Source organism: Lithobates pipiens, unplaced genomic scaffold, assembly GCF_037356315.1.
Source record: "Lithobates pipiens isolate NorthernLeopardFrog02 unplaced genomic scaffold, aLitPip1_a1.2 Scaffold_97, whole genome shotgun sequence".
Taxonomy (NCBI): domain Eukaryota; kingdom Metazoa; phylum Chordata; class Amphibia; order Anura; family Ranidae; genus Lithobates; species Lithobates pipiens.
Genome location: NW_027507920.1, coordinates 618,253 through 641,327, shown reverse-complemented (window position 1 = coordinate 641,327; position 23,075 = coordinate 618,253). Strand labels below are relative to the sequence as shown.

At 42.4% G+C, this 23,075-nt stretch overlaps 1 protein-coding gene across 4 annotated transcripts in view; it reads left to right on the top strand.

Annotated features, from left to right (window-relative positions):
* The window catches only part of CNTFR (ciliary neurotrophic factor receptor), a 756,323-nt gene that overhangs the window by 196,967 nt on the left and 536,281 nt on the right, over nucleotides 1-23,075 (top strand). For all 4 annotated transcript variants that reach the window (XM_077474629.1, XM_077474624.1, XM_077474626.1 and 1 more), the window contains exon 2: nucleotides 7,849-7,923. The gene's annotated coding sequence lies outside the window, so the exon portion shown is untranslated. The remainder of the gene's footprint in view (nucleotides 1-7,848; nucleotides 7,924-23,075) is intronic.

Genomic DNA, 23,075 nt, shown 5'->3' with positions numbered 1-23,075 from the left:
CAGCAAAAAAACTGTAAAAACGGGCAAACAGAATTGCGGGATGCCATGCACGGAGATGTGAACGGAACCCGAAGCTTGACGCCTGGAAATGAGCAGTGGCTTCTTTTTGGGTGACAGAAACGCATAAGACAGCCCGTTGAAATGAATGGGTTTCCCTGTGGGCAACATGGCGGAATCGCATAAAATTGGGGGGAACGCAAGTTCCTGTAACGCCAAGTGTGAATGGGGCCTCAAACCTGAGCTGTACGTAATCTATCTCAGCAGCCCTTTTTTTTTTACGGCACTGCAGCCTCTTGTCACTTGATTGTTTGCAGTGCATCCTCCCACCCGCTAGAGGGCGGAGCTCGGTACCAGAGCACACATTCGACCTTTTACTGACGTAGATTCCGAAAATAATGATAACCGGCAGCCATGCAGATGGATATACCAGAGCAGATTGTCCTTCTATGAGAATTGCGGCATCCTCCTTCCTCAGCGGAGTGTTCCTTTAAGCCGGTGGTTTACAATACGGGCGGCGATCGGTATTTGCAGGGATTCTGTCTGCGTACTAATCCCGCCAATGTTCCCGGAATCCCCCAGGCTTATTTTCCAGCAATGATTTATATATAATGTGACGTCCGGCGGAGTTGAGAAACATAAAAAATATGGATATTTCCCGCGTTGTGTGTTTGGCGGGAACCTCAGGGGGGCGCCAGGATACAAGAAGGCCAAAACTCCCTAGACCAGTGATGGTGAACCTTGGCACTCCAGATGTTTTGGAACTACATTTCCCATGAAGCTCAACTACACTGCAGAGTGCATGAGCATCATGGGAAATGTAGTTCCAAAACATCTGGGGTGCCAAGGTTCGCCTTCACTGTCCTATACAGTCAGTGGATGATTGAGGAAGACGTTATTTTATTGGGTCCCACAAATGGTATATGGGGGGGGGAGGGGGTCTGACTCTAGCCCTGAGGAGCTGATTGGGTGTTCTATTCCAATTAGGGCAATAAGGAAAATGCAATTAAGCTACAAAAATGTTCTTATAAGCTATCAACATGAACATTGAGGAGGAATAGGATAGTCACTCAGCAAAACAGGATAGTCACTCAGCATAGGCAGTCTTCAAGGGATCTCACATTCATAGAAAAATGTATTGGTTACATCAGCATCAGGTGCTTGGTAGCTGGTGATCCAAGACTGATTCATTTTTATGAAAGTGGGCCGATCAACCGAGTCTGTGGACAGGCGCACTCTGTGATCAGTTACAAAGCCTCCAGCAGCACTGAATGTGCATTCAGAAAGAATGCTGGATGTAGGACAGGCCGGTAGCTCAATTGCATAAGGAAATAAGAAGGGCGGACCCATAGCATCGTTCTGGAGTCACCAGCTGCTGGTCGCGGCCAAAACAGGGTGCCGCCATCTTGGCTGGGATGCCCCCAGTAGACTCGGAGCTGGCACTTGAGTGATTCTCCTTCACTCGTCCCAAGACAGCTACATGAAAAGGGAGGGGTTTAGGAGCTGGGCCAGCACCGACACTCCCAGAAGAAGAAAGGGAAAGGCAGAGTTGCTGGGCCAGCACAGACAGTAATTAGACACTCTCGGAAAAGTAGAGGGGAAAGGCGGAGGAGCTGGGCCAGCACACACTTCCCAAAATGAGAGAGGGGAAGGGCAGAGATGCTAGGCCAACACAGACAGTAATTAGACATTCCTAGAAGAGGAGAGGGGAAGGGCAGAGGAGCCGGGTCAGCACAGACAGTAATTAGACACTCCCAGAAAAGGAGAGGGGAAGGGCAGAGGAGCTGGGTCAGCACAGACAGTAATTAGACACTCCCAGAAAAGGAGAGGGGAAGGGCAGAGGAGCCGGGTCAGCACAGACAGTAATTAGACACTCCCAGAAAAGGAGAGGGGAAGGGCAGAGGAGATGGGCCAGCACAAACTTCTCAAAATGAGAGAGGAGCTGGGCCAACACAGACAGTAATTAGACACTCTCAGAAGAGGAGAAGGGAAAGGCAGAGGAGCTGGGCCAGCACAGGGAGTATTTAGACATTCCTAGAAGGGGAGAGAGGAAGGGCAGAGGAGCTGGGTCAGCACTGACAGTAATTAGACACTCCCAGAAAAGGAGAGGGGAAGGGCAGAGGAGATGGGCCAGCACAGACATTAATTAGACATTGCTGGAATGATAGAGGAGAAGGGCAGGGGAACTGGGCCAGCACAGACAATAATTAAATAAGAGGAGAGGGAAAGGGCAGAGGAGCTGGGCCAGCAGAATCAGTAATTGGACACTCTGAAAAAGAGGAGAGGGGAAGGGCAGAGTAGCTGGGTCAGCACTGACAGTAATTAGACACTTCCAGAAAAGGAGAGGGGAAGAGCAGAGGAGTTGGGCCAGCACAGACAGTAATTTGACATTCCTGGAATGATAGAGGAGAAGGGCAGGGGAGCTGGGCCAGCACAGACAATAATTAGACACTCCCAGAAAAGGAGATGGGAAGGGCAGAGGAGCTGGGCCATGACAGACATAAAGACAGTAATTAGACATTCCTAGAAGAGGAGAGGGGGAGGGCAGAGGAGCTGGGCCAGCACAGACAGTAATTAGACACACCCAGAAGAGCAGGGCAGGGAGGGAGACCAAAATAAACAGTAATAAGACACTTCCAGAAGAGGAGAGGGGAAGTGCAGAGGAGCTGGGCCAGCACATACAGTAATTAGATATTCCAAGAAGAGGAGAGGGGAAGTGCAGAGGAGCTGGGCCAGCACATACAGTAATTAAACACTCCCAGAAGAGGACAGGGCTATGCATGAGTACTGCATTATGGATTCTATGGGTGCTGTGATGATTTCAGGAAGCTATCCACAGCACTCTGCTGGCCCCTCCCACCAGCCATGATCTGCCTGGATTGCATGGCGAGGCACAGAGACCCAGTGATGACATCACTGGGTGTAAGATAAGGCATGTGATGGAAATGGAAATATTTTGTTTAAAAAAAATAATAATCGTTATTGTCATTATGGGGAGAGGGAGAGAGGCAGGGAAGACAAGATATAAGCAGATTAAACTTCAGTTGTAACGTTGTGGTCTCCTCATTCAATATACAGGGTGCGCTACGCCAATCAATTCGCCATTTTCACGTATAATTTTATTTACTTATAAACTGAGAATTGTATCCAGATGTCGGGGCACAATGGAAGAGACGGGAAAGCACAACAAGCCCCCTGCAGCAATAGAATATGAAAATGAGGAGAATAAATTCTGGAGAGTCCCGAGACATCTGCAGCTCGAGGACTCCGAGGACCGATCCTGCCGGCAACCCCTGCCATGATTTTGTTGCGCTGACGCCTCTGCAGTTTAAACAACGGAAATTCTGCAAAAAAAAAACTAAAAAATGGCCACCACATGTCTGAAAGAACTCTCTTTAGTCTTTCATCTTAGGACCATCATTTATTAGAACCAAACTCAAGGCCAACATGGCAAACAACGTTTTCATTGTGGGTGGAGACTGGAGTTTGCTTTCTCCGGGATACTTCTGGGATGAGATTTCCTCATCAAAACTCCTGGCTTTAGTTTTTTATTGCTGGGCAAGACAGGCAAAGGGGTTAAATAACAGAATCAGTTAAAAAAGGGGAAAAATGCTTAATTTTTTTGGATGTTTTATTAGTATTATATGATATTTCATCACATCATGTGTGATCACATGGCTTTGTTTACCAGTATTGTCCTAACAACGTTTCCTCACTGACCCGGTGATCGCTTTGTTGATATGTCCTACAGTCCTATCAACATGTCCTCACTGACCTGGTCATCAAGTACATTTGTTGATATGTTCTACCAGCTATCTTCATCTACCTGGTGATCACATGGCTTTCTTGATACATTCTACCAACATGTCCTTCACTGACCTGGTGATCACATTGCTTTGTTGATCTCTCCTACTAACATGCCCCCACTGTCCTGGTGATCACATGGCTTATTCCTACTAACATGTCCTCATTGTCCTGGTGATCACTTGGCTTTGTTGATACGTCCCACCAACATGTCCTCACTGACCTGGTAATCACTTGGCTTTGTTGATCTGATCTACCAACATGTCTTCACTGACCTGGTGATCAAATAGATTTGTTGATATGTCCTACCAGCTATCTTCACCTACCGGGTGATCCCATGGCTTTATTGATACGTTCCTGCTGACATGTCCTCCTCAATGACCTGGTGATCAAATACATTTGTTGATATGGCCTTCACTGACCTCGGGGTGAAATGGCTTTATTGATATGTCCTACCAACATGTCTTCATTGACCTGGTGATCACATGGCTTTGTTCATATGTCCTATCAACATGTATTCACCGACCTGGTGATCAAATAGATTTGTTGATATGTCCTACCAGCTATCTTCACCTACCTGGTGATCACATGGCTTTATTGATACGTCCTGCCAACATGTCCTCCTCAATGACCTGGTGATCAAATAAATTTGTTGATATGGCCTTCACTGACCTGGTGATCACATGGCTTTGTTGATCTGTCCTACCAACATACCCTCACTGACCTGGTAATCACATGGCTTTGTTCATATGTCCTATCAACATGTGTTCACCGACCTGGTGATCAAATAGATTTGTTTATATGTCCTACCAGCTATCTTCACCTATCTGGTGATCACATGGCTTTATTGATATTTCCTGCCAACATGTCCTCCTCAATGACTTGGTGATCAAATAAATTTGTTGATATGGCCTTCACTGACCTGGTGATCACATGGCTTTATTGATACGTCCTGCCAACATGTCCTCCTCAATGACCTGGTGATCAAATACATTTGTTGATATGTCCTTCACTGACCTGGTGATCACATGGTTTGTTGATCTGTCCTACCAACATGTCTTCACTGACTTGGTAATCAAATAGATTTGTGGATATGTCCTACCGGCTATCTTCACCTACCCGGTGATCACATGGCTTTGTTGATATGTCCTACCAACATGTCCTCACTGACCTGGTGATCACATGGCTTTTTGGATACATCCTACCAACATGTCCTCACTGACCTGGTGATCACATGGCTTTGTGGATACATCCTACCAACATGTCCTCACAGAACCGTGCGCAGCACGCCGGAAAACTTTCCAGATGGCTGTCACTTTTCGAGAGGAGATCCCCTCTTTCTCTGAGCCCCTTCCTCAGATCTCCCCTCAAAATGCGTCAGGATTCTGAAAGGTTCTCCGGCATGCTAGATAAGGTCCTGGTGACCTGGTTCCTTTGTGTCCATTGTGGACTTTGAAATGCTCTTATTATCCACTTTTTTTTGAGTTTGTTTCCTTGTTTTTTATTTCAATAAACACCACTTGAGTAATGCGCAAGGTTGGAACGCCCGCTTTTCCTTATTTTTTTTTTTTTACAGTGTTTCCATTGGGTGTCCCCTGACCCTTGGAGGGCAGTAAGGCCTGTGCATCTACTGGGAGCCATAGAAATTCTAGGCCATTTCCACTGCTGTCACATTATTTTTGACAGCAGGAGATTTTGTTTGCCTGTTATAATTAGACGCTCCCAGAAGAGAAGGGATGGGCAGAGGAGCTGAACTGTCCAACCAACATGTCTTTGCTGACCTGGTGATCACATAGATTTGTTGATATGTCCTACCAGCTATCTTCACTGACGTGGTATTCACATGGCTTTGTTGATAAGTCCTACCGCTATGTCTTTACTGATCTGGTAATCACAAGATTTTGTTGATATGTCCTACCAGCATGTCCTCAATGGCCCGGTGATCGCATGGCTTGACTTACCAACAATGTGCTACCAACATCTCCTCAACATTCTTCGAGGTGATTTTAGCAACCCTAGAAGACTCAGATCTGTCTTTCGAGTGATGGTCTATAACAGGGATCTCCAAACTACGGACCTCCAGCTGTTACGGAACTACAAGTCTCATGGCTTGGTTTACCAACAATGTGCTACCAACATCTCCTCAACATCCTTCGAGGTGATGTTAGCAACCCTAAAAGACTCAGATCTGTCTTTCTAGTGATGGTCTATAACAGGGATCTCCAAACTACGGACCTCCAGCTGTTGCAGAACTACAAGTCCCATGGCTTGGTTTACCAACAATGTGCTACCAACATCTCCTCAACATCCTTTGAGGTGATGTTAGCAACCCTAGAAGACTCAGATTTGCTGCGGAAATACAAGTCCCATGAGGCGTTGTAAAACTGAAATTCACAGACATGACTAGGCGTTGTTGATATGTCCTACCAGCATGTCCTCAATGACCCGGTGATCGCATGGCTTGATTTACCAACAATGTGCTACGAACATCTCCTCAACATCCTTCGAGGTGGTGTTAGCAACCCTAGAAGACTCAGATTTGTCTTTCAAATCATGGTCTATAACAGGGATCTCCAAACTACGGACCTCCAGCTGTTACGGAACTACAAGTCCCACGGCTTGGTTTACCAACAATGTGCTACCAACATCTCCTCAACATCCTTTGAGGTGATGTTGGCAACCCTAGAAGACTCAGATCTGTCTTTCGAGTGATGGTCTATAACAGGGATCTCCAAACTATGGCCCTCCAGCTGTTACGGAACTACAAGTCCCATTGCTTGGTTTACCAACAATGTGCTACCAACATCTCCTCAACATCCTTCGAGGTGATGTTGGCAACCCTAGAAGACTCAGATCTGTCTTTCTAGTGATGGTCTATAACAGGGATCTCCAAACTACGGCCCTCCAGCTGTTACAGAACTACAAGTCCCATGGCTTGGTTTACCAACAATGTGCCACCAACATCTCCTCAAATTCCTTCGAGGTGATGTTGGCAACCCTAGAAGACTCAGATCTGTCTTTCGAGTGATGGTCTATAACAGGGATCTCCAAACTATGGCCCTCCAGCTGTTACGGAACTACAAGTCCCATTGCTTGGTTTACCAACAATGTGCTACCAACATCTCCTCAACATCCTTCGAGGTGATGTTGGCAACCCTAGAAGACTCAGATCTGTCTTTCTAGTGATGGTCTATAACAGGGATCTCCAAACTACGGCCCTCCAGCTGTTACAGAACTACAAGTCCCATGGCTTGGTTTACCAACAATGTGCCACCAACATCTCCTCAACATCCTTCAAGGTGATGTTGGCAACCCTAGAAGACTCAGATCTGTCTTTCGAGTGATGGTCTATATTACAGGAATCTCAAAACTATGGCCCTCCAGGTGTTGCGGAACTACAAGTCCCATGAGGCATTGTAAAACTGAATTTCACAGACATGACTAGGCGTGATGGGAATTGTAGTTCCTGACAACTGGAGGGCCATAGTTTAGAAATCCCTGGTTTATATTATTCCTCTTTACTCTTCCCCGAACTATTTTATTTTTTTTGTTTGTTTTTTTTTTGTGGTATTTTTGATTGGTTTCTATGCAGAGCTGCACCAGATTTTGCACTCTCCATTTTTACTAATTCAACCCCATTGAAGCCTCACTGACCTGGTGATCACATGGCTTTGTTTACCAACAATATTTTACAAACATGTCCTCACTGACCTGGTCATCACATGGCTTTGTTTACCAACAATATTTTACAAACATGTCCTCACTGACCTGATGATTGCATGGCTTTGTTTACCAACAATGAACCTACCTACACATACTTGTTGATCTGGTGATTAACATGACTTTGTTCATAAACAAAGCCATGTTGATCACAATTGTGTCTCCTAGCTTTTCATTGCATGCAAAAAAACTAGCGATCGTTTTAAATCGTTTTAAATCCCATGACACCTGATAATCTGAACTATTGATTTAATGTAATTGTTGAAGCCATGTTGGTATTTGGCATCATTTCCCCCTCGTTCTTACACAATATTATTTATCTTACAGGGTGTATTATCTGTATCTGGAGTGGAGTGCCGGCTTATCGACATCTATGACCTCCCTGGACCGTCTCCGTTAAAGGTAACGTCTTTGGTTTTGTTTGACTTACACACACACTCAGCGGGTGAGGGGTACCGTGAGGCGTCTTTAATGTCAGCATTAGGAATCAAGTGATAAATGTTTCAAGGATTCCCCCTTGGCACCCCTGTGTTGGCTGCACAAGCTTCGGCTTGGGGTATAGTGTTGGATGAGGAGATGGCACTTCAAGGGTTGCTACAACTGTTCTCCTTGTGATTGGAAGGCCAACTGTTTTGTGGAAAGGTTGGAACCCTTGCTTGCTTGATTGATTGATTGATTTTTGCTGTGTGTCCCCATTGGGACGATTTCCTTTGTTTCCTGTCTCGAGGACAACTTTAACATTTTGAATCTCTTATCACTGTCTGGTATGTTGACTTAGCAGCCTTTAGTGTGACACATGTCAAGGCGCTTTTGGAGTATAGTATGCCCCAAAGAAGGAAACTAAAGTGTTATCAAAAGCTTACACCCCGAAATACACTATATTGCCAAAAGTATTGGGACACTTGCCTTTACATGCTCATGAACTTTAATGGCATCCAAGTCTTAGTCCGTAGGGTTCAATATTGAGTTGGCCCTCTCTTTGCAACTATAACAGCTTCAACTCTTCTGGGAAGGCCGTCCACAAGGTTTATGAGTGTGTCTATGGGAATGTTTGATCCTTCTTCTAGAAGCGCATTTGTGAGGTCAGGCACTGATGTGGGAGGAGAAGGCCTGGCTCACAGTCTCCACTCTAATTCTTCCCAAAGGTGTTCTATCGGGTTGAGGTGCAGGCCAGTCTCGATCATCCATGTCTGTATGGACAATGACAAAAACTTGGCAATGCAGTGTGGATGAGCGAGTTTGGGGTGGAGGAACTTGACTGACCTCCACAGAGTCCTGACCTCAACCCGATAGAACACCTTTGGGATGAATTAGAGCAGAGACTGCAAGCCAGGCCTTCTCCTCCAACATCAGTGCCTGTACCTCACAAATGTGCTTCTGGAAGAATGGTCCCATAGACACACTCCTAAACCTTGTGGACGCCCTTCCCAGAAGAGTTGAAGCTGTTACAGCTGCAAAGGGTGGGCCAACTCAATATTGAACCCTACGGATTAAGACTGGGGATGCCATTAAAGTTAAAATTAAACGCCGTTAACGTTCATGTACGTGTAAAGGCAGGCTTCCCAATACTTTGGGCAATATAGTGTGTATTTTGTTTGCACAAACACATTTTTAGGCCATTGATCAAATTTAAGTTTAGAGGTATGTAAGGATAAAGCTGCTCCTAAGACCTCTGAAGCCCCATTATTCTTCCACTCCCTGTAATGGGCCAAGCTGGCCAGTAAAAGTCATGGGCTAGGTTTATATATGCACTAGTGCTTGCAACCCCTCTTTAAATTGACATGTCCATGTAAGACTAACCTGTCTATAGGGTGACAATGCTGCTGGGTGGTTTCACCATACAACGGACAACGTTGTCACCCTGTTTCAGGACGTGGAAAAAACAAAAAACAAAACAGATCTCCTGGCAGGATCAAACTGTCCTTTTTTTTATTTATTTAAACTCTATAACGTTTATAAACTCTTGTTTTTCGTCAAGCCGCCGTTTGCAAAATAAACATCTGACGTTTGTTTACGAGCCGGGAGGATGGATGAAACGCGCGTGTATTAAACGTATAATTCACAGCCTCCCCACCTTCCCCAAGTAATAGCGCTTTAAAACTCTTTCCGAAAAGTTTTTCCCTCCAGTGCCGCCGCCACGGGCGTTAACTGTTCCCCTGGGCGTCCGTTCCGCTCGCCTTGTCCTATTTTCCGCTGATAGATGCCTCCCCGCCTGTAATTTTTCCCGCTCCGCCGTTGAAATTCACGCAGCTTTTTAATACGTTCATTGAATCTCAGCGTGACGATGAGCCCGTCGCCCCGGCGCTGCGGATGTGAATTATTGGAGACGCGCGGCGAGGCTCTTTTGGATGTAGCGGGAGATAAACACACAAAGCCGTTTTTCATCTAGACTTTGGCTGAACCCTTCCTGCGCGGGTGATGGTTTTGTAACGTCAATAAGCCGTTTAGCGAAAAGAGTGAAACGCCGCACGTACGCCTAATGTCTTTTAATTACGCGATTGGGTCAGATCTTCCCAAGTACGGCGGCGATGGATTCCTGTCTTTGGGTTCCAGCGCATTATACTGATTAGGCTGGAGATCATTACGGGTTAGGAATAGCTTAACGCCGGCCAAATGTTGTTTTTTTTTTTTCATCCAGCGTAAAATGAAATTCTCTTGGCCGGAGTCTCTCTTTCATGATGTCCTTATGGCGGATTTTATATCGATGGAGCTAATTAAAAGAAATCCGAAGTGGGGTTGAGAAGCCATCACATGGAAGCTGACTACCGCGGCATGCTGGTTTTCCGGGATGGTGAAGCATTCAGCCTCACTACCAATGACATTGCAGTTCCAGAATTTCATACTTGCCGACATAATCCCAGATCCCCGGACGCTGTTAACCCCACCCATGGTCTGCATTTCATCCATTCACTTTCTAAACGGGAGCCACCAGGCCACACCCACTTTGTGGGTTGGTCCAGGCCAGACCCCACCTCTAAATATGCAGGGACCACCCATCACAATCATTTTGCTGGTTGGTCCCACCCAGACCACCTCTAAATATATACAGAGACCACCAATCACTCCACTTTATTGGTTGGCCCCCCGTCCAGACCCAAATATGCAAGAACCACTGGCCCAACTTAAGTCCATCCTTTTAAATATGCAGGGACTGTCCATCACAACTACTTTTTTTTGGTTGGTCCCATCCAAATACAGCCTATAAATATGCAGGGACCTCTGACACTCATTTTATTGGTTCCCCCCGTCCAGACCCAATCTCCAAATATGCAAGGACCACTGGCCCCACTTAAGTCCATCCTTTTAAATATGCAGGGACTGTCCATCACAACTACTTTTTTTTTGGTTGGTCCCATCCAAATACAGCCTATAAATATGCAGGAACTTATAATGACACTCATTTTATTGGTTGCCCCCCGTCCAGACCCAGTCTCTAAATATGCAAGGGCCGCTAATCACAACCACTTTACTGATCTGTCCCACCCAGACCCGGCCTCTAAATACGCAAAGACCGCCCCATCATGAGCGTGTTACTGGTTGTTTCCACCCAGACCCAACCTCTATGTATACAAGGGCTGGCAATCACCCCCACTTTACTGGTTAGTCCCACCCAAATCCAGTCTCTAAATATGCAGGGATGGCACACCACATCTACTTAACTGGTTGGTCCCACCCAGACTCAACCTGTAAATATACGGGGTCATCCAATCACACCCACTTTTTTTTGTTGGCCCTGTCCTCACCCAGACTCAAAATATGCAAGGACCACTCATCACAACCACTTTACTGATTTGTCCCACCCAGACCTGGCCATTAAATGTGCAGAGACTGCCCATAACAGTTGCTTTACTGGTTGGTCCCACCCAGACCAAGCCTTTACATATACAGGGGCTGCTAATTACACCCACTTTACTGATTAGTCTCACCCAGACCCAGTATCTAAATAAATGGGGACCTCCAATCACACCCACTTGATTGGTTGGCTCCATCAAGGCCTAATCTCCAAATATGCAAGGACCACCCATTACAACTGCTTTACTGGTTGGTCCCACCCAGACCTCTATAAATACAAGGCCTGTTGATCACACACACTTTACTGCTTGATCCCATCAGACCCAGCCTCTAAATATGCAAGTACGGCACACCACATGCACTTAAATAAATGGTCTCAACCAGACTCAGCCTCTAAAAAAATGGGGACCTTCGATCACACCCACTTGATTGGTTGGCTCCATCAAGACCTAACCTCCAAATATGCAAGGACCACCCATTACAACTGCTTTATTGGTTGGTCCCACCCAGACCTCTATAAATACAAGACCTGTTGATCACACACACTTTACTGCTTGATCCCATCAGACCCAGCCTCTAAATATGCAAGTACGGCACACCACATGCACTTAAATAAATGGTCTCAACCAGACTCAGCCTCTAAAAAAATGGGGACCTTCGATCACACCCACTTGATTGGTTGGCTCCATCAAGACCTAATTTCCAAATATGCAAGGACCGCCCATCACAACCGCTTTACTGGTTGGTCCCACCCAGATTTAGCCTCCAAATATACAGGGAATGCCCATCACATCCACTTTACTGCTTGATCCCATCAGACCCAGCCTCTAAATACACAGGTACGGCACACCACATCTACTTAATTGATTGGTCTCAACCAGACTCAGCCTCTAAATAAATGAGGACCTCCAATCAAACCCACTTTATCGGTTGGCCCCTTCTAGACCCAATCGCCAAATATGCAAGGACCACCCATCACAACCACTATACTGATTGATCCCACCCAGATCCAGCCTTTAAATATGCAGGGATGGCACACCACAACTGCTTAACTCATTGGTCCCACCCAGACTCAACCTCAGTATGGTCCTATGCAGACTCAACCTCAGTATGGAGACATCCAGTCACACCCCATTTATTTGTTGGCCCTGTTCAGGCCCAGTCTCCAAATATGCAGAGACTGCTCATCACAACCACTTTACTAGTTGGTCTCACCCAGACACAGCCTCTAAATACACAGGGGCTGCCCATAACACCCACTTTATTGGTTTGTCCCCTGACAAAATACAGCCTCTAGATATGCTGAGACCATCCATCATGCCCACTTAATGGATGTGTCCCTCCCAGGACCAGCCTCTTAATGTGGTTGCCATCCATCACAACCACTTTACTGGTTGGTCCCACCTACTGTAGACCCATCTCTAAATATTCAAGGACCACACACTACATCTGCTTTACTGCTTGGCCTCACTTAGACTCTACCTCTAAATATACAAAGGCCACCCACTTACTGTCCCGATCCCTGCAACTAAAGCCTTTTTACTGTAACTGCCCATGTAAGGTAACTCAAAAAGGTTGAGGTTGTGATCCATGTACATGGCCTAGGACACAGCATTGGCCGGACAGAGGGCCTAGATAAGAAACTCTACTGGCACATTTTGTGGCAGGTGGCACGTAGCAGGTTGATGGCTCAAAGAGTGGAAGCTTCCATGTGAGGTATTTTTTTACAGTTAGAGAACCTGATGCATCTTCAACTGAACCTCGCTAGATTTTGCCATTCCTTATTTAGTACTAGTCCTGGCTGTTGATACTAATAGTGGAACGTGTGAAATGCAAAGTAAGAATTGGTGTCTATCAAGTGTGGATGGAAAGTGATCCAGTGAGCTTACGCTCTAGTTTAGAGTCATGTGATGTCACAGTACTCAGTGAGCCTGAAATCCAATGGCTTGCCATCATAAAAAGTGTCAGAGCACCTATCTTGCACGCATATCTAAATATTGGGGGGTATTTGTGAAAACTGAGCTGGTGGGCCAATGAGCTTACATTCTAGAGTATAATTATGTAATGTCACAGTAGCTGTTGAGAGATAATTTGCAGAGCATTCGTCATCAGCTTGTTGCTGAACACCTGGGGGGGCAAGAAGGATTGGCCATCGTAACCACTGCGATTGGCTGTCACAGTGGTCACATGATCAGGAGCCAGTCCCATCGGCTACTGATTGTTAGTGGGGATCGAGAGCTGTCTTTAATAACTCGGTCTCTGTTCTGGGAGAGCGATGCAAGCATGCTCTCAGCAAAGGAATATCAGCATTTGTGCATCCTGTGGGCATCAATTTCCACCCTTTTGCCGATGCACATATGTGCTACGCAGGCGGCAGCAGATTAACGAGTATGTACATTGCATAAAGGTTATTGAAAACTCTATGATACTTAATCTGTACTTCTATCTCAGTAAAGGAATGCTACATGATGATTTAATAATAATATAGCATCTTGGATTTTTGGATGGCACATGTATTGCTCTTAAGTGGTTTTCAATGTTTTTATGTGTCTATAAATAATAAAGTGATTTGTATTGCGGTATTGCAGTTTTCCCTTTGGAGGATATACATATTTGTTTAATTTGGAGCATACTGTATATTCAGTTTTTCTTTTCTCTTTTGCTAGTCGCATAAAGTGGAAACTATTTTTTTTTCTTTTTAGGTATAAAATTTTGGGTTCCCAGGCACTTTAGATTCATGTGTATGGACATTAAACTCTCATGGGTTTTCTTGCTGTTTTTTTTTTTTTGATCCGTTTGTTGGTTATTTGCCACCAGGGACAGAATTGTTGGACATGGACCTCGTAGGGCACCGGTCTTTCTTTGCTTTATGGCAAGGGATCTCCAACTTTTCTAAACAAAGGACCATTTTACTGTCCTTCAGGACTTCAGATTTCAGGAGGGCTGGATTGTGGCCAGTGGGAGAAGAATATGTCCCAGCATCAGTGGGAATAGACAATGCTTCAGGCTTGGTGGTCAATGGGTGTAAAAAAATAATAGCACATGTGATCCATAGGGCAAGAAATAGTGTCCTATCGGTGTCGGTGGGAGAAAATAGTACCCCATCATTGGTGCCAGTAGAGGGAATAGTGCCTCATCATTGGCGCCGGTTGGGGAAAGTGTGTTTCATCATTGGTGCCAGTGGGGGGATTAATGCCTCATGATTGGTGCCAGTAAGGGGGATAGTGCCTCATCATTGGTGCCAGTAGGGGGAATAGTGCCTCATCATTGGCGCCAGTAGGGGGAATAGTGCCTCATCATTCATGCCAGTAGGAGGAATAGTGCCTCATCATTGGTGCCAGTAGGGGGAATAGTGCTTCATCATTGGCGCCAGTAGGGGGAATAGTGCCTCATCATTGGTGCCAGTAGGGGGAATAGTGCCTCATCACTGGTGCCAGGAGGGGAAATAGTGCTTCATCATTGGCGCCAGTAGAGGGAATAGTGCCTCATCATTGGTGCCAGTAGGAGGAATAGTGCCTCATCATTGCCGCCAATAGGGGGAATAGTGCCTCATCATTGGAACCAGTAGGGGTAATGATGCCTCATCATTGGGGCCAGTAGGGGGAATAGTGCTTCATTGTTGGCGCCAGTAGGGGGAATAGTGCCTCATCATTCATACCAGTAGGAGGAATGATGCCTCATCATTGGGGCCAGTAGGGGGAATAGTGCCTCATCATTGCAACCAGTAGGGGTAATGATGCCTCATCATTGGTGCCAGTAGGAGGAATAGTGCCTCATCATTGCCGCCAGTAGGGGGAATCGTGCCTCATCATTGGAGCCAGTAGGGGGAATAGTGCCTCATCATTGGCGCCAGTAGGGGGAATAGTGCCTCATCTTTGGCGCCAGTAGGAGGAATAGTGCCTTGTATCAGTGGGAGGAGAAGTTCTCCAAGGCAAGCAAAGGAATGAATTGCACCTGCTAGCCCCAGTTTGGAGACCACTGCTTTATAGCAAAAAAAAAAAATCAATACAATAGGACCTGAGTAGAGAAGCAGTTTAACCTACTTCCCTTCTTGGGTCCCGGGGCCCTTTCCATCAGTCCCACAGTCCTTGTCACTGGTCCTGGGGCCCTTTTCAATGGTCCTGGGGCCTTTTCCTCTGGTCCTGGGTCCCTTCCCACTGGTCCCGGGGCCTTTTCCTCAGGTCCCGGGTCCCTTCCCTTTAATCCTAGGGCCCTTTCCACTGATCCCAGGGCCCTTTAGTCCCATTACAGGGGCCTGTTATTACGGTCCCGCAGTGGGACCCTTTCACATGATTTGCAGCAGACCCCCTTCCTGCTGTCTTGGGGGCTCTTTTCACAGTGGCGGAACACCAGGGCCTGGTCGCAAATGCAACCTTTTTTGTGACCCTGGTAGTTCCACCACTGTATTCAATACTTCATTGAACTTCAAGTGGTTAATACCATTTCTAGAGCGGGGGTCTCAAACTGGTGGCCCTCCAGCTGTTGCACACCAGCATGAATTGGCTGCATAGCCATCGATGATGATTTTTCTCTTGAAGCATATTTTTTACGCAACAAAATGAAGATACACTCACCGGCCGCTTTTTATAGGTACTGGGTTGGACCCCCTTTTGCCCTCATTCTTGGTGGCATAGATTCAGCAAGGTGTTGGAAACGTGCCTCAGAGGTTTTGGTCCATAGTGACATGATAGCATCTCGCAGTTGCTTCAGATTTGTCGCCTGCACATCCATGATGCAAATTTCCCATTCCACCACACCCCAAAGGGTCCTCTATTGGATGAGATGTGGTGAGTGTGGAGACCATTGGAGTACAGGGACCTCATTGTCCAGTGGTGAGATGATTGGAGCTTTGTGACATGGTGCATTATCCTGCTGGACGGAGCCATCAGAAGATGGGGACAATGTAGTCATAAAGGGGTGGGCATGGTCGGCAACAATACTAAGGTAGGTCATGGCGTATAATCGATGCTCAATTAGTACTAAGGGGTCCAAAGTGTGCCAAGAAAATATCCCTCACACCATTACAACACCACCAGCCTGAACCGGTGATACAAGGCAGGACGGATCCATGCTTTCATGTTGTTTACACCAAATTCTGACCTGACCATCTGAATGTTACAGCTGAAATAGAGACTCATCAGACCAGGCAACATTTTTCCAATCTTCTATTGTCTAATTTTGGTGAGTTGTAGCCTCAGTTTCCTGCTCTTAGCTGACAGGAGTGTCACCCGCTGTGGTCTTCTGCTGTAGCCCATCTGCTTGAAGGTTGGATGTGTTGTGCGTTCAGAGATGGTTTTCTGCATACCTTGGATGTAACGAGTGGTTATTTGAGTTACTGTTGTCTTTCTATCATCTGGAACCAGTCTGCCCATTCTCCTCTGACCCCTGACATCAACAGGGCATTTTCCTTCACACAACTGCCCCTCACTGGATATTTTCTCTTTTTCGGACCATTCCCTGTAAACCCCGAGAGATGGCTGTGTGTGAAAATCCCAGTAGATCATCAGTTTTTGAAATACTCAGACTGGCCTGTCTGGCCCCAACAACCATGCAATGTTCCAAGTCACTTAAATCCCCTTTCTTCCCCCATTCCGATGCTCGTTTGAACTTCAGCAAGTCGTCTTCTCCTTGTCTAGATGCCTAAATGCATTGAGTTGCTGCCATGTGATTGGCTGATTAGCAATTTGTGTTACCAAGCAACTATACCTTATAAAGTGAGTGTATTTGTACTGCAGGAAAATAGATATACGCGTGAAAGGTCTAACAACGACTACCTAAAGCGAAGCGTCTTCTCTAACTAATGAGCTGCTACCATGAACCTTAGTTTTTTTATTTTTTTTAATGAAAAAAACATTCTTCCAAAACCCAACTTACTTGTTTGTTTTTGTTTCTTTTCCTTACCCGCCACCCCCATGTGACCGCTTACAGGAAGGTGTGAGCGGTCCAGGAATGGTTCCGCCATTCTACACCTAATCAACCGGTTCTCGGGGCTCAGCTGATTGTACCAGCCGGAGTTTATTTTAGTAATTTTCATCAAAGTGACGTTTTCCTGGAAGTCCCCGGAGTGCAGACAGGAGAAGTCAGAGAGCGGCGGGAAGTGTAGGGAATGTGGACGCTCCCCTCCTGATGTTTATATAGAACTTTCTATAGATGTTGTGTTAGGAGATTAGCACTTTCATTGACCACAGTTAGTGGCTCAATGAGGGATCTGAATGACAAAGTGATTTCTTCAACTCTTTTTTTTTTTTTTTGATTTGTGTTTTTTTTTTTTATGCTCTCGTGAACATTTTTGCTTCATTGTTTATTAGAAAGAAAACACTTGACCCTATTGGACACAATAGGTTCCCGGATGTGTAATGAGGGGGGGTTTCTTCTTTGTGGGAAATCATTTTATCACACACCAGGAGCTGTGAATCATTTTAATAAAAAAAAATAAAAAATAACAATAATAAAAATGTTTTTTTTTTTTTTTATTCTCCCTAATTTGCTGACAGGAGATCTTTAGCTTATAAATACAAGAGAAAATGTTTAGAGATGTTACTCTTTTGCAACTGGAGGAAAGTAAGTTTAACTTTTATTTTCAGTTCTTTACATTAAGAGGCTACCGCTCATGCTAGAGCCTTGCTGGTGATGTTTTTTTTTAATTTAAAAATAGTTTTTAAATTTAAATTTTGTTGGACCTGATGGACATCGGGCTCTATACTTACCTGCTCTGTGGTTTTGCACTTGCGGGTGATGTTTTTTAATTTTTTCCTTTTTTCTTTTGGGCATCGTGGCGCTTTTTTATTTTTATTTTTTTTATTTAGTCAAGACAATCCAGTTAAACTTTGCAATAATTAACCTTTAGCCCTATTATCATAATATGAGCACCAGGCTCTATACTTACCTGCTCTGTACAATGTTTTAAAATGTTTTCTTTTTTCTTATATTTTAATTTTTTTTGGCATCATGGCGCTTTTTTTTTTTTTGTGTGTGTTTTTTTGATTTTTTTAGTTATAACTCTTTATTTAGTCCAGACAATCCAGTTCAACTTTGCAATAATTAACCTTTAGCCCTATTAACATAATATGAGCACCAGGCTCTATACTTGCCTGCTCTGTACAATGTTTTAAAATGTTTTATTCAATTTTTTTGGCATAATGGTACTTTGTTTTTATATCTATATATATATATATATATATTTTTTTTTTTTTTTTAAGTTATAACTCTTTATTTAGTCAAGACAATCCAGTTCAACTTTGCAATAATTAACGTTTAGCCCTATTGTCATAATATGAGCATCCGTCTCTATACTTACCTGCTCTGTACAACGTTTTAAAATGTTTTCTTTTTTTTTTCTTTTTTTGGCATCATGACGCTTTTTTTTATTTTTTTTATTTTCTTTTTGTGTGTTGTTTTTTTTATTTTTTTTTTTTTATTTTTTTTTTAGTTATAACTCTTTATTTAGTCAAGATAATCCAGTTCAACTTAGCAATAATTAACCTTTAGCTGTATTCTCATAATATGAGCATCCGGCTCTATACTTACCTGCTCTGTACAATGTTTAAAAATGTTTTCTTTTTTCTTTTTTTGGCATCATGGCGCTTTTTTTTTTTTGTGTGTGTGTTTTTTTATTTTTTTTTGTTATAACTCTTTATTTAGTCAAGACAATCCAGTTCAACTTTGCAATAATTAACCTTTAGCCGTATTGTCATAATATGAGCATCAGGCTCTATACTTACCTGCTCTGTACAATGTTTTAAAATGTTTTTTTAGTTTTTTTGGCATAATGGTGCTTTGTTTTTTTATATATATATTTTTTTTTTAAAGTTATAACTCTTTATTCAGTCAAGACAATCCAGTTCAACTTTACAATAATTAACGTTTAGCCATATTGTCATAATATGAGCACCAGGCTCTCTACTTACCTGCTCTGTACAAAGTTTTAAAATGTTTTTCTTTTTCTTTTTTGGCATCATGGCGCTTTATTTTTTTTATTTTTTATTTTTTTAGTCAAGACAATCCAGTTAAACTTTGCAATAATTAACATTTAGCCCTATTGTCATAATATGAGCATCAGGCTCTATACTTATCTGCTCTGTACAAAGTTTTAAAATGTTTTTTTTTTCTTTTTTGGCATCATGGCGCTTTATTTTTTTTATTTTTTTAGTCAAGACAATCCAGTTAAACTTTGCAATAATTAACGTTTAGCCATATTGTCATAATATGAGCACCAGGCTCTCTACTTACCTGCTCTGTACAATGTTTTAAAATGTTTTATTTTATTTTTTTTGGCATAATAGTGCTTTGTTTTTTTTGTTTTTTTTTTGTGTTTTATTTTTGTTTGTTTTTTTGTTATAACTCTTTATTTAGTCAAGACAGTCCAGTTAAACTTTGCAATAATTAACGTTTAGCCATATTGTCATAATATGAGCACCAGGCTCTCTACTTACCTGCTCTGTACAAAGTTTTAAAATGTTTTTCTTTTTCTTTTTTGGCATCATGGCGCTTTATTTTTTTTTATTTTTTATTTTTTTAGTCAAGACAATCCAGTTAAACTTTGCAATAATTAACGTTTAGCCCTATTGTCATAATATGAGCATCAGGCTCTATACTTATCTGCTCTGTACAAAGTTTTAAAATGTTTTTTTTTTTCTTTTTTGGCATCATGGCGCTTTATTTTTTTTATTTTTTTAGTCAAGACAATCCAGTTAAACTTTGCAATAATTAACGTTTAGCCATATTGTCATAATATGAGCACCAGGCTCTCTACTTACCTGCTCTGTACAATGTTTTAAAATGTTTTATTTTTTTTTTTTTGGCATAATAGTGCTTTGTTTTTTTTTTGTGTTTTATTTTTGTTTGTTTTTTTGTTATAACTCTTTATTTAGTCAAGACAGTCCAGTTAAACTTTGCAATAATTAACGTTTAGCCATATTGTCATAATATGAGCACCAGGCTCTCTACTTACCTGCTCTGTACAAAGTTTTAAAATGTTTTTCTTTTTCTTTTTTGGCATCATGGCGCTTTATTTTTTTTTATTTTTTATTTTTTTAGTCAAGACAATCCAGTTAAACTTTGCAATAATTAACGTTTAGCCCTATTGTCATAATATGAGCATCAGGCTCTATACTTATCTGCTCTGTACAAAGTTTTAAAATGTTTTTTTTTTTCTTTTTTGGCATCATGGCGCTTTATTTTTTTTATTTTTTTAGTCAAGACAATCCAGTTAAACTTTGCAATAATTAACGTTTAGCCATATTGTCATAATATGAGCACCAGGCTCTCTACTTACCTGCTCTGTACAATGTTTTAAAATGTTTTATTTTATTTTCTTTGGCATAATAGTGCTTTGTTTTTTTTTGTTTTTTTTTTGTGTTTTATTTTTGTTTGTTTTTTTGTTATAACTCTTTATTTAGTCAAGACAGTCCAGTTAAAGTTTGCAATAATTAACGTTTAGCCATATTGTCATAATATGAGCACCAGGCTCTCTACTTACCTGCTCTGTACAAAGTTTTAAAATGTTTTTTTTTTTTTTTTTTTGGCATCATGGCGCTTTTTTTTTTTTTTTTTTTTTTTTATGTAGTCAAGACAGTCCAGTTAAACTTTGCAATAATTAACATTTAGCCCTATTGTCATAATATGACCAGGCTCTATACTTACCTGCTCTGTACAATGTTTTAAAATGTTTAATTTTTTTTATTTTTTTGGCATCATGGCGCTTTGTTTTTTTTTTATCTCGGTAATTTGCTGGCAGTGGATATTTACGTTATATATACAAGAGAAAATATTTAGAGATGTTACTCTTTTGCAACTGGAGGAAAGTAAGTTTAACCTTTATTTTCAGTTCTTTACATTAAGGGGCCACTGCTCATGCTAGCTCTTGCTGATTTAATTAACATTTTTTTTTTTTTGTACTTTTGTTGAACCTCATGGACATCAGGCTTTTTTTTATTATTTTTTTAATTATAACTCTTTATTTATCAAGACAATTGGGCTTAACTTTACAATAATTAACGTTCAGCCGTATCAACATAATATGAGACACCTACAGATTTCTGTCTCAACGGTTTTAGTAATTCTAATGCCCCATACACACGGTCGGAAATTCCGAGGGGGAAAAAGTCAGATCGGATTATGTTGTCGGAAAATCCGATTGTGTGTGGGCTCTATCTGACTTTTTTTTTTCTGTCGGAATTTCCGACGGAAAAAGTTTGATAGCTGGATCTAAAATTTTCCGACAGCAAAATCCGATCTGACTTTTTCCGATCGCGTGGAGAGAATTCCGACGCACAAAGTGCCACGGAATTCTCAGAAAAAATGTAGAGACGAAAGCTATTGGCTACTGGCCTCTACGTAGCCCCGTCGTACTTGATTTACTTCACGATCGCATTTTCCGACAACTTTGTGCGACCGTGTGTATGCAAGACAGGTTTCGGACAAAATCCGTCGGAAAAAATCAGACGGATTTTGCGGTCGGAATGTCCGACCGTGTGTATGGGGCATAACGGTTGTTTTTTTTTTGTTGTTTTTTAATAACAAGCATTATTATACACACACACCTGCTCTATGCAAATGTTTTGCACTTGCTGGTGATGGTTTTTGTTATTTATTTACCTTTTTTTTTTTTTTTTTTTTTTTTTTAATCTAATGGACATCAGGCTCTTTTTTTTTTTTTAAATGTATTTTTACTTAGTCAAGACAATAAGACAATTGGGTTCAACTTTACAATAATTAATGTTCAGCCATAGCCTCCTAATATGAGACATGTATAGATTTCTACCACAAGGGTTAAAGTGATTCTAAATGTTGATTTGCTTGTTTAATAAAAAAAAAAAAAAATAATAATAATAATAGTATAATAATAATATTAATAATAATAATAATAAAAAATAAAAAAAAAACCTTTAGAATCACGTCAACCCTTGTGGTAGAAATATGTATGCATCTTATATTAGGAGGCTATGGCTGAACATTAATTATTGTAAATTTTAACTGATTGTCTTGACTAAATAATAATAATAAAAAAAAAATAATAAAAAAAAAAAAGAGACTGATGTCCATTAGGTTCAACAAAATAAATAAATAAATAAATAAACAAATAAATAAAAAGCATCACCAGCAAGTGCAAAACATTTGCATAGGGCTGGTAAGTATAACATTATTTTTATTTTTAATAACAAACATGTTATGTTATACTTACCTGCTCTATGGATTTACAGGTATTTATTGTTATACTGTATTTATTGATCACACCAATTCATACCTTCAAACTTTCTGGGATGAGAAACACCTTTTAACAGAAAGGACGTGCCGGACGTGCCACTGCCACACCCCCATTTACGATGTCCGTGAGGAATTAATAAAAAAAAAAAAAAAAATGATTAGTTAAACCCGCAGGTGTTTTGTTTTTTTTGCTCTACTTTTCCTATGTATTGGCTGCTTAGATGATCTGTTTAGTGTAGTACAACCTTTCAGATTTTTATGAAAGGTCCATACATCAAACCAAAATGAAGGATAGGTGAGGTTGAGAGAGGGAATTGGGTTCAAATGAGGGACAGTGTCTCCAATTTACAGTTTGGAGGTATGCTAGTACCAGGCTCAGGAGGGGGGGGGGCGCTTGCTCGTCCCCACCCTCTTTCCTGACCGGCCGGGCTGCGTGCTCGGATAAGGGTCTGCTATGGACTTTGGGGGGACCCCCACGCCGTTTCTTCCTGAGCCGTACCAGGCTGCATGCCCTCAACATGGCCGCAGGGCCCCCCTTCCCCAAAGCAACCCCCCAT